The following is an 8,096-nucleotide window of genomic DNA, read 5'->3' on the forward strand; positions in this document are numbered from 1 at the left end:
ATAATCTAAATGATCATTGTTGACTTGTGTTCAAACTATTTCAATTTCAGTGTGATCATGAATCTGTATATGTGTTTACTGTTGTTGATCATTTCAGCCTTTTTAAAAGACAAAGGCAAATACTGTGTCTATTTTGGGTCTCTTGCTTCCTAGCGGGAAAGTGTTGAGCGTGATGAGGAAGACCGTCAGGTTTGACCACAGGACCTCACAGGGACTTTAACAAGACAGACTGCACTGTCTGCCACTAACCTAACCACCACACACACACTTACTGCTGATAGTTCCAGTACACACGCAATACACACACACACAATCTTAGAATACACACACACATAATGTGGATCCTGACCGGCAGGAGGCCCTGTCCCTCAGGAGGCTGTTGAGGTGTGCAGATGAGTTGTAGCTCCTCGTAAAAAGAGCCTTGTCAGGAAATTGCTCCTAACAACCAGGCCTGCCCACCAAGTGCCCTGGCCACCAGATCCCAGGTCTGCTGGTGATTGGCCATGCCTGGGAGAGATTTGGTCCATGTCTGCCTGTAGGATCTGGTTCTGTAACCCATTGTTGCTGCCTTTGTACTGTATGTGTGGGGGGATGATCTGCGAAGCGCTGACTGTGTGTGTGTCTGGTAGTGGTTGTCCGTTGCTCGTCCACAGGCTAACAGAGCCTTTTTCCTCATGTGGCGAGGGTATCGTATTCATTAGAGCCAAAAGGAAAATGAAATCAAGCATCTCTTTTTGGACTGAAGTTTCAGTCCGTTTTCTTCGGTTTGGTGCCTAATGAATATGGCCCAGCTAACGGGGACTCCAGTGACGTTAGCCGTAGTTCTGTCACCATCCATTTGCTTCTTCGGCTTCTGTGAAATGTTAATCAGTACTACTTTAATTTGTACTGCATTAGCATTTTGATTAACTCTGCCGGGGCTTCGCCTGTGCACTCAAGGTCCTCTTTAGTCATAGTTACTGCCTGGGAATTACTTTCTGATTATTTAAGTTTGTTAGAATGCATCGGAGCTTGGCAACTCTAACCTTACGAGGGAGGGAGGGAGGGAGCAGGTTAGTGTTTTTTTGTCATGAATCTTGTTCTGGAGGGAGCTCTGCAGAGTGGTCATAAAATATGATTTTAAACCTTAACCCTAACCTTAACAACACTGCTAACCCTAATGCCTAACCCTAACCTTAAAAAGCAACACCAAAAAGCAATATAGCCAATTTTTACTTGTCAGCTTGCCCCAGTTCTGCCTCCAGGACAAGGCTCATCCCAAAAAACATCAACCTGCGTGCGAAAAAGTAGTGTGGGGGGTGTTAGAGAAATTGAGGGCTGGATTTATTGTGTAGATGTTTAGCATATGTGCATGAATGTGTAAAGACATGCTGAATTTGAGTGTGCAAAATGGGCTCAATCCTAACATAACTCATTGTGAGTAAATCTCACACTGATGTCAGTGGGGGATGTTATATAGTCATATAAATGCACACATTTTTCAACTAAAGTATTTCCTGTCTGTCTACAGGCCATGCTGGATGTATCAGCCAACGAGGGCTGGCTGGTGACTGCTCTCAGCATCTGTAACCTGGTGCAGATGATCATTCAGGGCAGGTGGCTCAATGACTCCTCTATACTGACCCTACCTACCATAGAGCAGCAGCACCTCTACCTGTTCAGGTAGACAACATGACTCTACTGACCCCCCCACACACATTCTGCTAACCTCAGGGCTGCTCATGCACACTCACTAACACACACACAGAGAGAGGAAATTCAAGAGTGAGTGTCCAAGGCAATCTTAATTATTTTTACATACAGACCATGTGGATTTGAGACACTGTGTCCTGCAGTGAAGAATAATTTTGTGCCAACTCAATAAATATGGTAAGGAGAAAGGGATAGAGGGATGAGAGAGGACACAGAGGTTCCAGTGGCAACGACACAGCAGGAAGTGTGGTTAGGATTTAAAATCACATGACTAGATCTGCCCCTTGTTGTTCCCCGCAGCAGGTGGAGCTACAAGGGAGGGAGGGGCGGAGGCAGGGGCTTCCGCGGACCAGTAGAAGGGCTCCCTGAGCTGGTTGCTGCCTGCGAGGGGCGGGAGAACACCTTCGCTGCCATCTTGGGGGAGGAGCTTCAACCCCATCAGATCTCCCAGGTAACAACCTTCTAACATTCTGCGTTCCTTCACCTCACTGTTATACTGGAAGTGTAAAGTGACACTTTCCATTAGAAACAGAGGCTTTCTAGGGGTACATACTCTTCACCATGAACCCTCCCGTCTCTACTGTCCTCCACCACAATGAAATGATGTGAAATACTTCCAAGGTGTTGGCCTCATCTCTCTATTCATGCAACATTCTCAAATACACTACCAGAGCACTACCAAACAACATATACACACTCTACCAACGTCAGCCCACACACACACACACACACACACACACAGAGTGAGAAGCATCAGAGAAGCATCAGTCTGTCGCGGTGGTCCAAGGTACCTCCAGGATCTCCTATTACGGTCCAATGCAAGGATTTACAGCACCAATCTAAGTGCTAATTGCAGCTGTAATGAGAGCGTCCAGGCGCCACTGCCAGCCCAGCGGCCTTGCCCAATCAGTGTCCCTGCTCCCCCGCCTCCCAGCCACTCAACGCTCTCCCCCCCATGGCATCGCGGCCTGGCTAATTAAATAACTAGATGCGTGGCAGCATCCCAGTCTGATTCGCCAGGGGACAGTAATCCTTACATAAATAGCTTTTGTTGGGTGAATCTGAGAGGCTTTTCTCCTTCTCCCATCCCAGTCCCTCCCTGACACTGACAGGGTATTCAGGAGGAAAACATACACACACTCAGACACACACATTCGCACACCTATCATCCATACTCTCTCTCTCTACCTTCCCTCTACCTCTCTTGCTCTCTATCCCCTTTTGGATTTGTGTTTTCTTCTCCATTCGAGTCAGAGATGTTAAAGTCACCATGACAAAGCTTTAAGAGGCACCTAAGACCATGGGAATTATATGTGTTTGAATGAATCAAGCTTTCTTCAAACGCTCCAGTCTTACCAGATAGATCAGTCCATCTTATACAAGGCTCTCACTTAAGTCTGACTCTCTCTCTCTTCACCTCTGGCTCTTTGTTTGTCTCCCTCCTCTTTTCTCTCTCTCTGCACTCCGGTCTGACACATTTCCTTGTCTCTCTCTCCCTCTCTCATTTCCCTGCACCCATCTCTGTTTCTCTCTTACTATCCCTCCTCCCTCTCCTCTCTCCTCCAGGCCTGGTCGTTCCTCAGCCATCTGCCGGTGGTGGAGGTGCGTCTGAGTGTGAAGGGTTGGTGGGAGGGGTGTGGGGAGCAGACAGAGCGCCCCATCCCTGCGGCCGGGGGGAAGCTCAGAGACGAAAGAAGCTGGCTGGATGTCCACGCTGACCAGGAGTACGTCCTGCAGGTCTCACTGCAGAGCATCAACACCGGCCAGCAGAGGGTACGTACACACACTCATGCTCACACATGTATAAAGGAGCTCACACAAACATTATTGACGTTAGTTATGAGTTGATTTGTTGTCATGTTTTCCAGAGGAGGCAGGACAGTAAGACCCAGGTTCCCCAAGAATAAGGATGAGGGCTGGTTTCTGGTTCTAGGAGAGGTGTAGCGCAGAGAGCTACTGGCCGTCAAACGCATCGGATACTGCCGACACCGCAGCACCGTTTCCATGGCCTTCTACACCCCTGAGAAGACTGGAAAGTACATACGGGAATGTTAAAAAGAATAGGAAAAAGTTCAACACTTTATTTTGTTTGGGGTCTATGCCCGGTTACTTTATGCATCTTGGGACAGCTGCCAGTGTGAAAGGGCTTTATAAAATAGTTTGATTAATTGATATTTATCCCACCACAAACTCTTACTTCCCCTGGTAACCCCCTCCTCTCCCTCCAGGTGTATCTACACGCTATACTTGATGAGTGACAGTTACCTGGGTCTGGACCAGCAGTATGACCTCCACCTCAACATGACCCCTGCCTGCATCGCAGCCCAGGTCAACAGTGAAGTCACTGAGGCCATGGGAGGAATGTCCGTCAAGTGATACGTCAACATGATGACATCATCATGAGTGACATGGTGACAATAACCATCTAAAAATGACAAGAGACAATGGCCATGTGTCTTTAGAGGCCAATGTTTGGGATATTTGCCCTGATGATGTGATGGTGGTAATTGTGTGACTGGGTGTTAGCCTTAAAGCAGGGATGTCAAGCTCATTCCATGGAGAGCCTAATATCTGCAGGTTTTTGTTTTTTCCTTTCAATTAAGACTTTGACAACCAGGTGAGGGGAGTTGTTTCTTACTAATTTGTGACCTTAACTTATCAATCAAGTAGAAGGGATGAGCCAAAAACCCTCAGACACTCTGCCTTCTGTGGAATGAGTTTGACACGTGCCTTAAAAGGTCCCATGCCTGTCTGGTCCTAATATGGAGGGAGGGAGGGAGGGAGGGAGGGTCTGGGTCATGGGCTATGGGCTATAAGAAACTGTTGGGCCTAATGGGACCCTGTACAATGATCCGTCAGTCAATAGAAATACTCATGAAAGACGGGGCTGTGAAGTTACCTCATCAACATTGTGTAATACAATGAATACCTATTTTGTTGCAGTATATCATATCATTCCCCAGTCATATTATGTCAATTATATTTCCAGGCATTGGCCTACTATCTAAAACTCCCCAAATCCACCAACTTTTGAACGGGTATTGAGAAAAATAGAATAGTGCTGTGGGGCTATAGGTACTGCCCCCCACCCCCACAATCCTTAGTGTATAGCAAAGTTAAGCTTCCTCCTTTCCTTCTTCTTCCTCTCCTCCTCTTTCTTTGTGGAAGATTCATCTATAGAAGCTGATCAAACTGCCATAGACAGTCATACAAGGAACAGAAGAACATAACCAAAATACACAGAGATAAATGTGTAAAGATGTCTGTGTCTCATTGATTAGTATGTTGTAACTGTGTTTATTTTCTTGGGAGAGCTGACAACTATATTTTAGAACCAAACTTATGAGACAAATTCCAGCTGCGTCTTTGTTCTGATTTTGGGATTGTCCAATCAATTGAAGCATATGTGACTTCTCTGTTGATTGAATATAATGACTTTTGAAAAATACTTTTGTTTGGTTTGAAATGTCTTGAAATTATTTGTGGGTTTTTCAACTTTGAGATAGTGACCTATATATTGTTATGTTATATATTACACTTATTATCAAATGCAAAAAAACACATCATGCAAATAATTACCGATAAACCTCCTATTATAAAAAGCACACCATTTCATCTCAAACTACACAGCATGTACAAATACTTTCTCTACTGACACTGTCTGTCTGGTTGCACCACCATGTCCTTTCTATAGGATACAGTCTGTCACTGGGGCCATTTTCCTCTGCTATGGTTTCATCTGAATATGGAAACCGTGTGGTCCTAAAGAAGAACTCTGTCAGTCAGACATGGGTCAAATAAACATGTCAAACAGTTTCAAGTATTTGGTAGTGTTTGTGGTGAGCATCATTTAGATCTGTACCTCGACCCCTGCGCTGGACTCTCCTCTCCTGTAGCGGTTAGGTTCACCACGCCATCGCCGTATTTCCACCGCTTCACTATTGGATTCAGAATTGCAGAATGCTAATAGGCCTAATGTATGGGAATTAAACCATAAGGAATGCGTTGCTTCGTCTCTGTAAAAAAATAACAGAGGCTACTTTTTTTCAGTCTGTATGCAGGGTATCCCAAATGTTAGCTTCATTAAATACGAATGTAATTGTGTTACTTTATAGCCAAAGTGTGACAGGGACTCCAATGTAATTTGATGATTTTCGTCTGAGCAGGCCATATAGCTAAATAGTGGGCTGTGCAGACCTCAGTGCTAGACCTGTATTTTATTATAGGTGTAGGTTGTTTGGTAGTGTAGCCTACTGCATTACGGTTAGTAATGGATATTAGTCTAGCAGTGCCTAATGTGATAATCCACGTATTCGAGTTAAAAACTATGGAGTCTAATCTAATTAGCATAATGAAAAACTCCTCATCAAAATCCTTCTGCTTAAGCTAGCTAGAGGTATCTGTTTATATATGATGTTTTTTTTGCATGGGCTGCGTCTCAATCTACTGCATCGGCCAATGGCGGCCTTCCGCATCTGTGGTGGAAGGTGATCGAGCTACAGCGGTGTTTGTCAGATCAGGAGACATCTCACAAAAACGTCTCTGTCATCTGAACGGTTTGGCCTAAAAAACGAATATGTTCTCCGTTTTTCTCTACTACCCCCACAAGCAACACTTCATGGGACATTTCATGGGACACTTCATGGGACACTTCATGGGACACCCCCACAAGCGTCACTTCATGGGACACTTCATGGGACACCCCCACAAGCGTCACTTCATGGGACACTTCATGGGACACTTCATGGGACACCCCCACAAGCGTCACTTCATGGGACACTTCATGGGACACCCCCACAAGCGTCACTTCATGGGACACTTCATGGGACACCCCCACAAGCGTCACTTCATGGGACACTTCATGGGACACCCCCACAAGCGTCACTTCATGGGACACTTCATGGGACACCCCCACAAGCGTCACTTCATGGGACACTTCATGGGACACCCCCACAAGCGTCACTTCATGGGACACCCCCACAAGCGTCACTTCATGGGACACTTCATGGGACACTTCATGGGACACCCCCACAAGCGTCACTTCATGGGACACCCCCACAAGCGTCACTTCATGGGACACTTCATGGGACACCCCCACAAGCGTCACTTCATGGGACACTTCATGGGACACCCCCACAAGCGTCACTTCTTGGGACACTTCGTGGGACACGTCTGAGGTCTCACCACTTTTGGGCTACACACTAATATGACTCCTCTATAGAAAGGTGAGGCTATTATGAACATATACATGTTGTTTTGCTCTAGGACACCCACAAGCCTCATCTGAATGTGGCCCAGTACCAGATTTATGGAAATAGTTTAGCACCCAAAATGTATTTTTGTTTTAAATATGGGTTAAATAAAAAACGTATTTCCTGATCTTTAATCTCTCAGATATAGGACAGATACTTTCAATTAAACATTTGTATTAACATTTATTCCATGTATGAATGTTATTCAATGTGTTTCTATAAACTAATAGCAGTAAGGCCAAATTCAATGTTTCATCAAGTAAGTGAATACTATTTTTATAGGCCTACCTAAAGGGGTCCTAAAATTCAAAATCATAGCTAAATGATCCTTGGTATGACCATCTTAAAACAATGCCAAATGTTATTTTAGTAGAACACCAGCTTAGATTCTTAAGGATGGACTTTTCTGTTATTTTCACAGTGTAGGCTATCTCTGTGTGTAGCCATTTAGCCAAAACGTCGTTAGATTGTCTAACTTGAGGCATGCCACATTACTTTCGATTAAGGCCATCAATGACAGTGAACATGTTGCTGTGAATTTCGTCATGTTTGGCTAATAACTGTATGGAATCATTTTAAGTCCATCCTGGGGACTTAATAAGCTCGAGTATTTTCTATTCTCTTTCCCACAGATATTTGCAGTCTAATTAGTAGTACATTTGGGTTTTACGAAAAGGTTCAACTGGCATCAACTATTCCGTGCATGCACCGCATCCTGGGTTATTTTTCTTCATCGCGCGCCGCAGGAGATATCCTATCATCTGGGCGTCCGTGTCGAAAGTGAAAGAATACGAACACAACACATGATGGGAGAAAGACTAGAAGAGTGTGGATGAGGTGGGGTGGGAGAGTGCATGGGCAAGGGCACACTTGTCTTTCCGTTAACGTATCCCAATATGGTGTCAAGATCCGAGAAAAAAAACGGTATATTACGTTCCAAATTGATTTCGCATAGGCCTAGTTGTTTAAACCTGGGTTGCAATTAATTAACAAATTCTTATTTTTTATATTAACTGCTGGGGCTATAATTATATATTTTGCCGTTTGTCATCGGCGATTTTATTTTGTGCAATTGTCTGTTTTATCGGAAATAAAACGGAAAGGTCGAGATATGGGAAACACTCTTTTCACGCCACTTTGATACTGACGTGA

This window comes from Oncorhynchus nerka, linkage group LG3 (assembly GCF_034236695.1).
Source record: "Oncorhynchus nerka isolate Pitt River linkage group LG3, Oner_Uvic_2.0, whole genome shotgun sequence".
Lineage (NCBI taxonomy): Eukaryota > Metazoa > Chordata > Actinopteri > Salmoniformes > Salmonidae > Oncorhynchus > Oncorhynchus nerka.